Source organism: Oncorhynchus mykiss, chromosome 5 (genome assembly GCF_057628025.1).
Source record: "Oncorhynchus mykiss isolate SJ-2025 chromosome 5, ASM5762802v1, whole genome shotgun sequence".
NCBI lineage: Eukaryota > Metazoa > Chordata > Actinopteri > Salmoniformes > Salmonidae > Oncorhynchus > Oncorhynchus mykiss.
In genome coordinates this window covers 55,018,047-55,033,939 of record NC_143026.1, presented here as the reverse complement: position 1 = coordinate 55,033,939, position 15,893 = coordinate 55,018,047, and the positions used below count along the sequence as shown (strand labels likewise).

At 42.2% G+C, this 15,893-nt stretch overlaps 1 protein-coding gene across 1 annotated transcript in view; it reads left to right on the top strand.

Moving 5' to 3' along the window:
* Window positions 1–3,230: 3,230 nt before the first annotated feature.
* The window catches only part of LOC110524026 (E3 ubiquitin-protein ligase UHRF1), a 42,264-nt gene continuing 29,601 nt past the window's right edge, over window positions 3,231–15,893 (top strand). Inside the window, exon 1 of the mRNA XM_021603314.3 lies at window positions 3,231–3,307. The gene's annotated coding sequence lies outside the window, so the exon portion shown is untranslated. The remainder of the gene's footprint in view (window positions 3,308–15,893) is intronic.

The following is a 15,893-nucleotide window of genomic DNA, read 5'->3' as shown; positions in this document are numbered from 1 at the left end:
ATCCATAAGTCTAAATATTCCTGTTACATTGCACAACCTTCAATGTTATGTCATAATTACGTAACATTCTGGCAAATCAGTTCGCAACGAGCCAGGCGGCCCAAACTGTTGCATATACCCTGACTCTGCGTGCAATAAACGCAAGAGAAGTGACACAATTTCACCTAGTTAATATTGCCTGATAACCTGGATTTCTTTTAGCTAAATATGCAGGTTTAAAAATATATACTTCTGTGTATTGATTTTAAGAAAGGCATTGATGTTTATGGTTAGGTACATGTTGGAGCAATGACAGTCCTGTTTCATGAATGCCCACCGCATCGATTATATGCAACGCAGGACACGCTAGATAAACTAGTAATATCCTCAACCATGTGTAGTTAACTAGTGATTATGATTGATTGATTAATTTGTTTTTTAGTCTAATGCTAGCTAGCAACTTACCTTGGCTTCTTACTGCATTCGCGTAACAGGCAGACTCCTCGTAGAGTGCAATGGAAAGCAGGTGGATGCAGTTTATCACAGTGCCATCCGTTTTGTCACTAAAGCACCTTATACCACCCACCACTGCGACTTGTATGCTCTAGTCGGCTGGCCCTCGCTACATATTCGTCGCCAGACCCACTGGCTCCAGGTCATCTACAAGTCCATGCTAGGTAAAGCTCCGCCTTATCTCAGTTCACTGGTTACGATGGCAACACCCATCCGTAGCACGCGCTCCAGCAGGTGTATCTCACTGATCATCCCTAAAGCCAACACCTCATTTGGCCGCCTTTCGTTCCAGTTCTCTGCTGCCTGTGACTGGAACGAATTGCAAAAATCGCTGAAGTTGGAGACTTTTATCTCCCTCACCAACTTCAAACATCTGCTATCTGAGCAGCTAACCGATCGCTGCAGCTGTACATAGTCTATTGGTAAATAGCCCACCCATTTTCACCTACCTCATCCCCATACTGTTTTTATTTATTTATTTTTATTTTTCTGCTCTTTTGCACACCAATATCTCTACCTGTACATAACCATCTGATCATATATCACTCCAGTGTTAATCTGCATAATTGTAATTATTTGCCTACCTTCTCATGCCTTTTGCACACAATGTATATATAGACTCCCCTTTTTTCTACTGTGTTATTGACTTGTTAATTGTTTACTCCATGTGTAACTCTGTGTTGTCTGTTCACACTGCTATGCCTTATCTTGGCCAGGTCGCAGTTGCAAATGAGAACTTGTTCTCAACTAGCCTACCTGGTTAAATAAAGGTGAAATAAAAAAAATAAAAAAAATAAAAAATAAAAGGTGGTTAGAGCATAAGACTAGTTAACCGTAGGTTTGCAAGCTTGAATCCCCGAGCTGACAAGGTAAAAATCTGTCCATTTAAGAAAATACAGATTTACGATTGTTATGAAAACTTTAAATCAGCCCTAATTAATCGGCCATTCCGATTAATTGGTCGACCTCTAGTCCAAACACCCCAAGACAGTCGTGAAGAGGGCACGTCAAAGCCTATTCCCCCCTTAGGAGACTGAAAATATTTGGCATGGGTCCTGAGATCCTCAAAAGGTTCTACAGCTGCAACATCGAGAGCACTGGTTGCATCACTGCCTGGTACGGCAATTGCTCGGTGCCTTACCGCAAGGCACTACAAAGGGTAGTGCTTACGGCCCAGGACATCACTGGGGCTAAGCTGCCTGCCATCCAGGACCTCTACACCAGGCGGTGTCAGAGGAAGGCCCTAAAAATTGTCAAAAACTCCAGCCACCCCAGTCAGACTGTTCTCTCTACTACCACATGGCAAGCAGTACCGGAGTGCCAAGTCTAGGACTCAGAGGGTCTGTCGGAGAGTCTGCAGCAGGGAACACTGCCGTAGGTTCTGCCACAAGGTGACAAGGTGCCAGTCGGCCTGCAGACCCAGGACCATTTTAAAATGCTTAGGCTTACACTCCCTTATACTGAGGCAAGCAACGCTGCTGATGCCAAATAATCATGTAATCTTTGCATTTCACATCGGGTTCCTTTCGATTATGGTGCTGATAAGGATCATAGTGGATACTATGTTATAGCACTTTTCGAAAATGTACATCTATTGTTTTTTTTGTTATATGCCGAGAAAATCATTCATTTTCTGTCACATGCTTTTTGAAAATGATTTGGTGCTGTGTTAAACAAAAGCTTAAGTCACTTGCTTGTACATTAATGTTGAGAAATTATTTTGTTTATTGTAAATAAAAGGAGTGTATACATTTTATTTCCTGTCAAATGTACCAACAAAAAAACATATAAAATGATTTTATATCTTTTTATCTCTTTGTGTTTTCAGAATGTTCCTTCAATTCACAAGAGGCTAAATGTATCTCACCGGAGAAAGCATCCAAGTAAGAAAAACTAAGCCTCTCTGTATGTGTAGGCCGTCTATCTGATGCTGTTTGGTTAAAAAGAGTATGACATTGTTGCCGCCTGTAGCATTGAATGCAAAGGAAGCCAAAAACAATTTTAAAAAATAATAGCCAAACAGCATTGAGCTAAACTAAGTGAGCTCAACTGTGAATGGTCCTGGCGCACCAAAACAAAGTCAAGGGAAGCCAGTGTGGATTTGGCTTCACTCTTATCACATCACAACGAGATACGTCATTGAAAAAAAAAACTTGAATTGTTATGTTCTTGTCCTCCGGTAGCTAGCTAGCTAAACTTGGCCCTTTACTAAATTAGCCATGGATGGAGACAGTGATTTGGACTTGTGGTTTTACTTAGTTTTCTGTACTGGCCAATGATTATAACGGCAATTCTGATCCAACCATAAATTCATACTTTGTGCCCCTGGACTGAAAGGATTTAAGTTCAATATGTTGCTAGGTGTAGAAGATTAACTAGCTAACGTTGCCCATGGAAGGAAGTAAGGCTAGAGAGCAAGGATTTTAGCCAGGTAGCCTAGGACAACACAAAATAAAAGCATGTACTGTATGACAGAGTCATAGACCGTTTCGTCAACATGAAAGAAAGGCGGATGGCATTGGCATTTCTCCACAAATAGGGTGAATCTCAGGTTTACTCCTGCTTGTCGCAGGTTTACTAAACCACCGGTCCTGGCAACCATCATTACATGCACTTGGCTTCAATCATTACGCTCACCTGTTCCTCATGATGAGGCACACCTGGACTCCATTTCCTCACTCATTACCTACCCTATATCTGACACTCACTTTGGTTTATATCCCAGGCAGTAATGATGTTGTTTCTTGTATTGTTCTATGGTTTGTTTATTATTAAACTCACCACTTGCTTCCCGACTCCCAGCGTCTACATTATAGTGAGTCAACATGTTTTTCCTACTCGAACGCACGCACATATATACACACAAATTGTAACCATTGACAGCAATATCACATTTAGATTACTTCGATTCGACTAAATTGTTTTTGGTCTCTTTTAGTTGACACTGTATTAGACTGAGCGTAGTTGATTTGATGAAGCTGAAATGGTGATGAAATAATGGAGGCAGTGCCTGTTTCTTTGTGACTTCTAAATCAATAGTTTAGTCTGAAAATTTCATAAACATTAACTTGCTTGAGGTTGCTGTCCCGCTTTTATGATAAAACAGGTGTGGTTTAACTTATTCTGCCACTGTCTTGTCTCTGCCTTTGGCCTATAGTTCACATGCCTTGCAACCATGATTTAACAGGATATTATTAACGCAATTATCACAACAGTTGTAATATGGCTTTTCCCTGGCTTGGCTTCCCCAGTGATTATTTTTTCACACACGCACTGCTGTTGTCAATTTAACGCATTCAGACATTGAAGCATTGAGTTTTTGTAGCTAAGCCTCAGTTTTTCAGCTCTAGTGTTTAATGTAGATAGTATCTTCAGTTAAAGTTGTATGAAGAAGGGGGAAAAAGTGTAAAAGTTTGCACTCTGATGTGTGTTTCTTGCTACCTGTCACTCAAATGGCAAGGGGTTGAATCTCATTGGTTGGAACTCGAGTTGCTTAGGGCTGGCCCACATGTTGGGAAAATGGCACAGCACAACTTCCATAAGTCACTTTCAAACTAGGGATTTTGTGGCTAATTGAGGTAAAACAATAATTTTGCTCATAGATTATGCATGTACAGTATAAACTACACATTGACACATCCAGTCCAAAGTGGGAGGTTTAAAAATACTTACTCGTTACCAATGTACTGTAGCATATCTTTAACACTCACGTTTCACTTCCTGTAAACAACTGAGAGAAGATTTTTATTTCCTCAATATATTTATATTGGGGAGAGTTTGGTTAAGTTGAGCCACCCTTGTTTCTATAAAACCATACACAAAATTAATAATTTGACCAGATATTTAGGTAGAGGTTATCCTTTAATGTCTGAAGGAAGAAACCACAGAGAAAGTGGTAAGCAAGTTAAGTAAAAAAGATTTACACCAAGTCAAATGAATTTGTGTTAGAGGTTTCGTGATGCTTATATCTAAACCAAAGTAAATCATTAAGATTGTTCTATATAAGGTCCTAAACCTAGCATGAAAGTCCATCATTGTAGCTGAGTGGACTAATATAGTCACCATGTTTGGGGTAAGCTCAGCCAATGGGATAAGTTGAGCCAATAGCAAGTATTTCTTCCCAGGCATAATGCAAGGCATTATAGCTGAGATATGCGGTAACAGTGCCTGGCCTATGTTAAAAAAAGCTGAAATACAACATTTACATAAGTATTCAGACCCTTTACTCAGTACTTTGAAGCACCTTAGGCAGCGACTACAGCCTTAAGTCTTGAGTAGGACGCTAGAACCTTGGCACACCTGTATTTGGGGTGTTTCTCCCATTTGTCTCTGCAGATCCTCTGAAGCTCTGTCAGGCTGGATGGGGAGCGTTGCTGTTCAGCTTTTTTCAGCTATCTCCAGAGATGTTTGATCGGGTTCAAATCCGGGCTCTGGCTGGGCCACTCAAGGACATTGACACTTGTCCCAAAGGCACTCCTGTGTTGTCTTGGCTGTGTGTGCTTGGGGTTGTTGTCCTGTTGGAAGGTTAACCTTCGCCCCAGTCAGGTCCTGAGCTCTCTCGTGCAGGTTTTCATCAAGAATCTCTCTGTACTTTGCTCTGTTCATCTTAACCTCGATCCTGACTAGTCTCCCTGTCACTGAAAAACATGCCCACAGCATGATGCTGCACCACCATGCATCACTGTAGGGATGGTGCCAGGTTTCTTCTAGATGTGATGCTTGGCATTCAGGCCAAAGAGTTCAATCTTAGTTTCATTAGACCAGAGAATCTTGTTTCTCATGGTCCGAGAGTCCTTCAGGTGCCTTTTGGCAAACTCCAGGCGAGCTGTCATGTGCCTTTAACTGAGGAGTGGCTTCCATCTGGCTACTGTACCATAAAGGCCTGATTGGTTGAGTGCTGCAGAGATGGTTGTCCTTCTGTAAGGTTCTCCCATCTCCACAGTGGAACTCTGGAGCTCTATCAGTGTGACCATCGGTTTCTTGGTCACCTCCCTGACCGAGTCCCTTCTCCCACAATTACTCAGTGTGGCTGGGCAGCAAGTTCCAGGAAGAGTCTTGGTGGTTTCAAACTTATTCCATTTAAGAATGATGGAGGAAACTACAGTGCCTTGCGAAAGTATTCGGCCCCCTTGAACTTTGCGACCTTTTGCCACATTTCAGGCTTCAAACATAAAGATATAAAACTGTATTTTTTTTGTGAAGAATCAACAACAAGTGGGACACAATCATGAAGTGGAACGACATTTATTGGATATTTCAAACTTTTTTAACAAATCAAAAACTGAAAATTTGGGCATGTAAAATTATTCAGCCCCTTTACTTTCAGTGCAGCAAACTCTCTCCAGAAGTTCAGTGAGGATCTCTGAATGATCCAATGTTGACCTAAATGACTAATGATGATAAATACAATCCACCTGTGTGTAATCAAGTCTCCGTATAAATGCACCTGCACTGTGATAGTCTCAGAGGTCCGTTAAAAGCGCAGAGAGCATCATGAAGAACAAGGAACACACGAGGCAGATCCGAGATACTGTTGTGAAGAAGTTTAAAGCCGGATTTGGATACAAAAATATTTCCCAAGCTTTAAACATCCCAAGGAGCACTGTGCAAGCGATAATATTGAAATGGAAGGAGTTTCAGACCACTGCAAATCTACCAAGACCTGGCCGTCCCTCTAAACTTTCAGCTCATACAAGGAGAAGACTGATCAGAGATGCAGCCAAGAGGCCCATGATCACTCTGGATGAACTGCAGAGATCTACAGCTGAGGTGGGAGACTCTGTCCATAGGACAACAATCAGTCGTATATTGCACAAATCTGGCCTTTATGGAAGAGTGGCAAGAAGAAAGCCATTTCTTAAAGATATCCATAAAAAGTGTTGTTTAAAGTTTGCCACAAGCCACCTGGGAGACACACCAAACATGTGGAAGAAGGTGCTCTGGTCAGATGAAACCAAAATTGAACTTTTTGGCAACAATGCAAAACGTTATGTTTGGCGTAAAAGCAACACAGCTCATCACCCTGAACATACCATCCCCACTGTCAAACATGGTGGTGGCAGCATCATGGTTTGGGCCTGCTTTTCTTCAGCAGGGACAGGGAAGATTGGTTAAAATTGATGGGAAGATGGATGGAGCCAAATACAGGACCATTCTGGAAGAAAACCTGATGGAGTCTGCAAAAGACCTGAGACTGGGACGGAGATTTGTCTTCCAACAAGACAATGATCCAAAACATAAAGCAAAATCTACAATGGAATGGTTCAAAAATAAACATATCCAGGTGTTAGAATGGCCAAGTCAAAGTCCAGACCTGAATCCAATTGAGAATCTGTGGAAAGAACTGAAAACTGCTGTTCACAAATGCTCTCCATCCAACCTCACTGAGCTCGAGCTGTTTTGCAAGGAGGAATGGGAAAACATTTCAGTCTCTCGATGTGCAAAACTGATAGAGACATACCCCAAGCGACTTACAGCTGTAATCGCAGCAAAAGGTGGCGCTACAAAGTATTAACTTAAGGGGGCTGAATAATTTTGCACGCCCAATTTTTCAGTTTTTGATTTGTTAAAAAAGTTTGAAATATCGAATAAATGTCGTTCCACTTCATGATTGTGTCCCACTTGTTGTTGATTCTTCACAAAAACATACAGTTTTATATCTTTATATTTGAAGCCTGAAATGTGGCAAAAGGTCGCAAAGTTCAAGGGGGCCGAATACTTTCGCAAGGCACTGTATGTTATTGGACCTTCAATGATGCAGACTTTATTTTTTGCTACCCTTCCCCAGATCTGTGCCTTGACACAATCCTGTCTCGGAGCGCTACGGGCAATTCCGTCGACCACATGGCTTGGTGTTTGCTCTGATGTGCACTGTCAACTGTGGGACCTTATATAGACAAGTGTGTGCGCCTTTCCAAATTATGTCCAATCGATTTAATTTAAAACAGGTGTACTCCAATTAAGTTATAGAAACATCTCAAGGATGATCAATGGAAACAGGATGCACCTGAGCTGAATTGAGTCTCATAGCAAAGGGTCTGAACGCTTACGTATTTTCTGCTTATTATTTTCAATACATTTGCAAAAAAATTAACAACCTGTTTTCAGTTGTCATTATGGGGTATTGTGTGTAGATTGATGAGGATAACATACAGCCTTATTCTGAAGTTGATAAAATGTAACAACATTTGGAACAAGTCAAGGGGTCTGAATACTTTCCGAATGCACCGTATCTTTATTAGAAAGAATACTATATTTTCCTGGAAGGAGTGATGCTAAATGTAAATAATGTCTAAACATACCCTACTCTCCCCTAACCATAAATGGTCAGAATACTAAAATAATAATGGATTACAGTCTAACAAGTTATTGTGACATACAGATAACTTGAGCTCATAGAAAATGTTGACGTGTGCAGTGGGTCCCTGGTTCGCTCCCAGCACGAGCAGTACAGGGATGGATGAAAAAACAACTGTAATCCATTACATTAGCAGAAAAAATATTGTAATCATATTACATATACTTTTGAAAAAATAGATTACTTAGAGGATTACTTTTAAATTCAAGGAAGATGATTGTGAGAATAAAAACATTGACACTTTTCTTAATGACATTCAAATCAGCATTGTAAAAATGAGCTAATTTTATATTTGAAGCGATATCATTAATATAGGAGGAGAGTCAGCCCGAGAATTGACCCGAGAATTGAACCCTGTTGCACCCCCATAGAGAGTGCCAGAGGTCTGGACAACAGGCCCTCCGATTTGACACATTGAACACGTGTTGGCGGATCCCATTACGTCGCATAGCGCGCTCTGTAGGTGTGGCTACATTGCGCGCTCTGAATAAATACCAGTAAACCGCCTGCAACTAAAGAACTAGATCAATTCAAGAAAGCCATCTATGCATATTAGTCTCCGTATCAGCACCAACTGGCAGATTTAAATGTACTCTGATCTTGTATTTTATTTAAACTCATTTTATGGTTAGGAACATATGAATCATTAAAACGGCTGTCTCGTCGTTTTTCAGGCCTACCACAGTTGTCATCTGCAGACTTAATAATGGTGTTGGAATCGTGCCTGGCCATGCAGTCATGGGAGTACAGGAGGGGACTGAGCACGCACCTGTAGGTGGCTCCATTGTTGAGGATCAGCGTGGTAGATGTGTTGCTACCTACCCTCGCCACCTGGGGGTGGCCCGTCTGGAAGTCCAGGATCCAGTTGCAGAGGGAGGAGGTGTTTAGTCTTAGAGCTTTGAGGGTACTATGGTGTTGAACGCTGAGCTGTAGTCAATTAATAGCATTCTCACATAAGTGTTCCTTTTGTTCAGGTGGGAAAGGGCAGTGTGGAGTAAAGGTCGACCGTTTAATCGGAATTGCCGATTTAATTAAGGCCGATTTCAAGTTTTCATAATAATCGGAAAACGCTATTTTTGGACACCGATTTGGCCGATTTAAAAAATACTAATAATAATTCTTGATTTGATTTATTTAACTAGGCAAGTCAGTTAAGAACATTCTTATTTTCAATGACGTCCTAGGAACGGTGGGTTAACAACTGCCTTGTTCAGGGGCAGAACGACAGAGTTTTACCTTGTCAGCTCGTGGCTTCAATCTTGCAACCTTACAGTTAACTAGTCCAACGCTCTAACCACCTGCCTCTTGCACCATTGCACTCCACGAGGAGCCTGCCTGTTAGGTGAATATAGTAAGAAGCGAAGGTAAGTTGCTAGCTAGCATTAGAATTATAAAAAACAATCGATCATAATCACTAGTTAACTACACATGGTTGATATTACTAGTTTATCTAGCGTGTCCTGCGTTGCATATAATCGATGCGGTGCGCATTCATGAAACAGGACTGTCATTACTCCAACATGGACCTAACCATAAACATCAATGCCTTTCTTAAAATCAATACACAGAAGTATATATTTTTAAACCTGCATATTTAGCTAAAAGAAATCCAGATTAGCAGGCAATATTAACCAGGTGAAATTGTCACTTCTCTTGCGTTTATTGCACGCAGAGTCAGGGTATATGCAACAGTTTGGGCCGCCTAATTTGCCAGAATTTTACGTAATTGTGACATAACATTGAAGGTTGTGCAATGTAACAGGAATATTTAGACTTATGGATGCCACCCGTTAGATAAAATACGGAACGGTTCCGTATTTCACTGAAAGAATAAACGTCCTGTTTTCGAGATGATAGTTTCCGGATTCGACCATATTAATGACCTAAGGCTCGTATTTCTGTGTGTTATCGTGTTATAACTGTCTATGATTTGATAGAGCAGTCTGAATGAGTGATGGAAGGCAGCAGCAGGCTCGTAAGCATTCATTCAACCAGCAGCTGTTTATGACTTCAAGCCTATCATCTCCCGAGATTAGGCTGGTGTAACCGATGTGAAATGGCTAGCTAGTTAGCTAATAGCTAATAACGTTTCAAATGTCACTCGCTCTGAGACTTGGAGTAGTTGTTCCCCTTGCTCTGCATGGGTAACGCTGCTTCGAGGGTGGCTGTTGTCGATGTGTTCCTGGTTCGAGCCCAGGTAGCGGCGAGGAGAGGGACGGAAGCTATACTGTTACACTGGCAATACTAAAGTGCCTATAAGAACATCCAATAGTCTAAGGTATATGAAATACAAATGGTATAGAGAGAAATAGTCCTATAATAACTACAACCTAAAACTTCTTACCTGGGAATATTGAAGACTCATATTAAAAGGAACCACCAGCTTTCATATGTTCTCATGTTCTGAGCAAGGAACTTAAGCGTTAGCTTTCTTACATGGCACATATTGCACTTTTACTTTCTTCCCCAACACTTTGTTTTTGCATTATTTAAACCAAATTGAACATGTTTCATTATTTATTGGAGGCTAAATTGATTTTATTGATGTATTATATTAAGATAAAATAAGTGTTCATTCAGTATTGTTGTAATTGTCATTATTACAAATATATATTTTTTAAATCAACCGATTTAATCCGAATCGGCGTGTTTTGGTCCTCCAATAATCGGTATCAGCATTGAAAAATCATAATTGGTCGACCTCTAGTGTGGAGTGCAATAGAGATTGCATCATCTGTGGATCTGTTTGGGCGGTATGCAAATTGGAGTGTGTCTATGGTTTCTGGGATAATGGTGTTGATGTGAGCCATGACCAGCCTTTCAAAGCACTTCATGGCTACGGACGTGAGTGCTACGTGTCTGTAGTCATTTAGGCAGATTGCCTTTATTATGTCAGCTGTTATGACATGGTTATGACCATGTCATAAGGTGGTATGACACTGGGTTAGTTAGGTATGACACTGGGTGGTATGACACACACGATTAGTGGGTTAATAGCATGCTATTCTCATGCTTAAATTCAAGGTCAGAATATGCATAGATAGAAAAACGCATAAGGGAATTACGTTCCATTTACATCCGCTTAACTTGGGTCGGAATCTGGGCCAAATAGTTTCAAAGTAGCTGATATAGGATCTGTTTTTGCATTATACATTCCTACTCTGAGAAATATTTATGAATATGGGCCCTGTTTTGTAAATCTGGTCTGTAAGTAATCCATATTTACTACTACACTAAACAAAATAATAAAAACATGTAAATTGTGGGTCCCATGTTTCATGAGCTGAAATAAAAGATACCTCAAATGTTGTGCACAAATTTGTTTACATCCCTGTTTGTGAGCATTTCTCCTTTGCCAAGATAGTCTACCCCCCCCCCCCCCTGACAGGTGTGGCATATCAAGAAGCTGATTAAATAGAATGATCATTAGACAGGTACACCTTGTGACGGGGACAATAAAAGGCCAATCTAAAATGTGCAGTTTGGTCACACAACACAATGCCACAGATGCCTCAAATGTTGAGGGAGTGTGCAATTGGCATGCCAGACTACAGGAATGTCCGCAAGCGCTGTTGCCAGAGAATGGAATGTTCATTTAAGACTCCTCCAACATCATTTTAGAGAATTTGTCAGTACGTCCAACTGGCCTCACAACCGCAGACCACGTGTATGGCGTCGTGTGGGTGAGCGGTTTTCTGATCTCAACATTGTGAACTTGAAATCAAATTTTATTTGTCACATACACATGTTAATGTGAGTGTAGCGAAATATTTGTGCTTCTAGTTCTGACAATGCAGCAATAACCAACGAGTAATCTAACCTATCAATTTCAACTACCTTATATACACAAGTGTAAAGGAATGAAGAAAATTGTCATAAAAATATATGAATGAGCAATGGTACAGAATGGCATAGGCAAGATGCAGTAGATGGTATAGAGTACAGTGTATATACATATGAGATGAGTAATGTAGGGTATGTAAACATTATATGAAGTGGCATTGTTGAAGTGGCTAGTGATACATTTTTATATTGTTAAAGTGGCTGGAGTTGAGTCAGTATGTTGGCAGCAGCCACTCGGTGTTAGTGGTGGCTGTTTAACAGTCTGATGGCCTTGAGATAGAAGCTGTTTTTCAGTATCTCGGTCCCTGCTTTGATGCATCTGTATTGACCTCGCCTTCTGGATGATAGCGGGGTGAACAGGCAGTGGCTCGGGTGGTTGTTGTCCTTGATGATCTTTATGGCCTTCCTCTGACATCGGGTGATGTAGGTGTCCTTGGAGGGTAGGTAGTTTGCCCCCGGTGATGCGTTGTGCAGACCTCACTACCCTCTGGAGAGCCTTGCGGTTGTGGGCGGAGCAGTTGCCGTACCAGGCGGTGATACAGCCCGACAGGATGCTCTCGATTGTGCATCTGTAAAAGTTTAAATGCTTTTGGTGACAAGCCAATATTTCTTCAGCCTCCTGAGGTTGAAGAGGCGCTGTTGTGCCTTCTTCACTGTCTGGGTGGACCAATTCAGTTTGTCCGTGATGTGTATGCCGAGGAACTTAACTTACTACCCTCTCCACTACTGTCCCGTCGATTGGGGGGGGGGGGGGGGGGGGGGGGGTGCCGCCCCTTTGCTGTTTCCTGAAGTTCACGATCATCTCCTTTGTTTTGTTGACGTTGAGTTTGAGGTTATTTTCCCGACACCACACTCCGAGGGCCCTCACCTCCTCCCTGTAGGTCTCATCGTTGTTGGTAATCAAGCCTACCACTGTAGTGTCGTCTGCAAACTTGATGATTGAGTTGGAGGCGTGCATGGCCACGCAGTCGTGGGTGAACAGAGTACAGGAGAGGGCTCAGAACGCACTCTTGTGGGGCCCCAGTGTTGAGGATCAGCGGAGTGGAGATGTTACCTACCCTCACCACCAGGGGGCGGCCCGTCAGGAAGTCCAGTACCCAGTTGCACAGGGCGGGGTCGAGACCCAGGGTCTCGAGCTTGATGACGAGTTTGGAGGGTACTATGGAGTTAAATGCTGAGCTGTAGTCGAACAGCATTCTCACATAGGTATTCCTGTTGTCCAGATGAGTTAGGGCAGTGTGGTTGCGATTGTGTCTGTGGACCTATTGGGGCGGGAAGCAAATTGGAGTGGGTCTACGGTGTCAGGTAGGGTGGAGGTGATATGGTCCTTGACTAGTCTCTCAAAGCACTTCATGATGACGGAAGTGAGTGTGACGGGGCGGTAGTCGTTTAGTTCAGTTACCTTAGCTTTCTTGGGAACAGGAACAATGGTGGCCCTCTTGAGGCATGTGGGGACAGCAGACTGGGATAAGGATTGATTGAATATGTCCGTAAACACACCAGCCAGCTGGTCTGCGCATGCTCTGAGGACGTGGCTGGGGATGCCGTCTGGGCCTGCAGCCCTGCGAGGGTTAACACGTTTAAATGTTTTACTCACGTCTGCTGCAGTGAAGGAGTCTGCAGGTTTTGGTAGCTTGGCCGTGTCAGTGGCACTGTATTGTCCTCAAAGCGAGCAGGTCACCTTGCCCTGATTAAAAGCTGTGGTTTGCGCTTTAAGTTTTGTGCGAATTCTGCCATGAATCCACGGTTTCTGGTTTGGGAATGTTTTTAATAGTTGCTGTGGGTACGACATCACCGATGCACTTGCTAATAAACTCTCTCGCCGACTCGGCATATTCTTCAATGTTGTTTGATGCAATGCGGAGCATATCCCAGTCCACGTGATCGAATCAATCTTGAAGTGTAGAATCCGATTTGGTTGGACCAGCGTTGAACAGACCTGAGCGCGGGAGCCTCCTGTTTTAGTCTGTCTATAAGCAAGGAGCAAAAAAATGGAGTCGTGGTCAGCTTTTCCAAAGGGCGGGGGAGGGCCTTATATGCGTTGCGGATGTTAGAATAACAATGATCCAGAGTTTTACCAGCCCTGGTTGCACAATCGATATGCTGATAGAATTTATGGAGTCTTGTTTTCAGATTGGGTTTGTTAAAATCCCCAGTTACAATGAATGCAGCCTCAGGATATGTGGTTTCCAGTTTACATAGTCAAATTAAGTTCGTTCAGGGCCATCGATGTGTCTGCTTGGGGGGAATATATGCGGCTGTGATTATAATCAAAGATAATTCTCTTGGTAGATAATGCTGTCGACATTTGATTGTGAGAAATTCTAAGTCAGGTGAACAGAAGGACTTGAGTTCCTGTATGTTATGATCACAAGGCATAAGGTTTCTGTCGGCGCGATGCGTGAAGAAACCAGCCGGCTGTACCGACTCCGATAGCGTGTCTCGAGTGAGCCATGTTTCCATGGCTCACATGGTGTGCCCCTTGGTGGGGTTATGATATGGGCAGGCATAAACTACGGACAACAAACACAATTGCATTTTATCGATTGCAATTTTAATGCACAGAGATACCGTGACGAGATCCTGAGGCCCATTGTCATGCCATTCATTCACCACACTCACCTCGTAATTCAGCATAGTGCACATCCTCATGTCGCAAGGATCTGTACACAATACCTGGAAGTGGAAAATGTCCCAGTCCTTCCATGGGCTGCATATTCACCAGACATGTCACCCATTGAGCATGTTTGTGTTGCAGTTCCCACCAATATCCAGCAACTTCGCACAGCCATTGAAGAGTGGGGCAACATTCTACAGGCCACAATCAACAGCCTGATTAACTTTATGTTAAGCGCTGCATGAGGCAAATGGTCACACCAGATACTGACTGAATGTTTTTTTTTAAATCCTCGCCCCTACCCATTTCTTTTTGTTGTATCTGTGACCAACAGATGCAGATCTGTATTCTCATTCATGTGAAATCCATAGAACAGGGCCTAATGGATTTATTTCAATTGAATGATTCCCTTACATGAACTGTAACTCAGTAAAATCTTTGAAATGGTTGCATTTATATTTTTGTTCAGTGCATTTATTGTAATGTTTAGTGCAGTAAGACTAATTGTTTAAGACCACACTATATAGCACTAACGTTTATGGTAGCCAGTTAACCATTGAACGTGTGTGTGAGCCATGCAACACTTTTAGATAAACAACCATCAACTCGCTCTCTCTCAACATAATTTTTATTATTCATATTGAACAGGACATATATTCTCAATCTGTTTTATCTTTGTCTATCCCACCTGGAGACATGAAGCTGATGACTGTAGCTGCTGGTTCTGTTGCTTCTGGTGGGGTCTCGGGCCCATGAGAACTCTGGAAAAGATAAAGAATTTATGGACTTTAACCCATTTTCATGATAATACGGATAATAACATAATCAACACTGATGCTCTTTCTCTTTGAGGCCATTATATATTATCCACCCCTGCAGGCTAGTACTTGGAAACAAACAAGCGTCACATACTCAACTCTGTCCTCCTCCTCTTCATATGGAAACAATAATTCAGGCAGAGCAGGCCCAGCAGATGTGATTAGGTGACTTAATCCTTCCCCGATCTCTGTGGATTCATTACTAAAAAAAACAACCTGGCTCTCTTTCACCAGCATTTTCAATTGAAACGAACAGAAGCCTAATTATTTTAGTCATGGAGGAGCAGAGCTAGCCGCGGGAACCCGCCCTGCCTCTACCCTGGAAGGAGAAACACTGCTGATGAGATTCGTTGAGCAGTACTCCCTGTGCCTGGACTGAAATGCGTTACAACAAAAGCCAAGGAAGCAGGAGAACAGACAGAAAGCAGAATGAAGAAATTAAAAAACAGGACCAAAGGTCCACAGCCCAATCAAGTTGATCTGGGAGCAAACAGAGCAGAAGCAGCCGCAAGTCTTCAAAAGAGGATAAGCCAAACTGATCAAATCTTAAGTCCCAGAGAGCACCACAGCTCCAATCACTTTTAACCCTCAGATAGGAGTCAAATAGATGATTCAAATACTTGTGCTACTTCATTTAGTTTGTCCAGTAAATTGTAAAGTATTGGAATGGTTACAACATCTCCAATTGCAAAATTCAAGCGCCCCTCAAAGTATAAAAACATATTTGACAGACGTGTTTGACCAAGGTCTGATAATCACTGCTTCA